Genomic DNA, 564 nt, shown 5'->3' with positions numbered 1-564 from the left:
AACTTGCAACCAGGGGTCAAGAATAAAACACACACACACCCTAGTTGCGAGTCAATGGGTAACTTGCAACTGGGGGCCCTTGAGACACGCACACACACTTATTCCCTAGTTACGAGTTGATGGGCAACTAGCATCTGGGAGCCACAAAAAACACACATACACACAACCTTAATTGCGAGTCGGTGCTTGACATGCAACTGGGGATCGCCCCTTGATAGAAAGACACGAACTTGTACGCACTCCTCTTTGCAAGTCTGTTATTGACATGCAACTAGGGGACTACAAACAAAACACACACACACACACACACACACACTACCCCCCTAGTTGCGAGTCGATGAGCAACTTGCAACTGGGGGTCCTCAACAAAACACACACACCCTAGTTGTGAGTCGATGCTTAACATGCAACTAGGGATCCCCCCTTGATAGAAACACACACACATGCACGCACTCCTAGTCTCAAGACTGCTATTGACATGCAACTATGGACCTAGAAAGAAAACACACACACACACACACGCACACACAACACACACACACACACACACGTAGTTGCGAGTTT

Source organism: Triticum dicoccoides, chromosome 7B (assembly GCF_002162155.2).
Source record: "Triticum dicoccoides isolate Atlit2015 ecotype Zavitan chromosome 7B, WEW_v2.0, whole genome shotgun sequence".
In the NCBI taxonomy this organism is placed as follows: Eukaryota; Viridiplantae; Streptophyta; class Magnoliopsida; order Poales; family Poaceae; genus Triticum; species Triticum dicoccoides.
The sequence above is the reverse complement of the archived record's forward strand: the minus strand, read 5'-3'. Positions refer to the sequence as shown.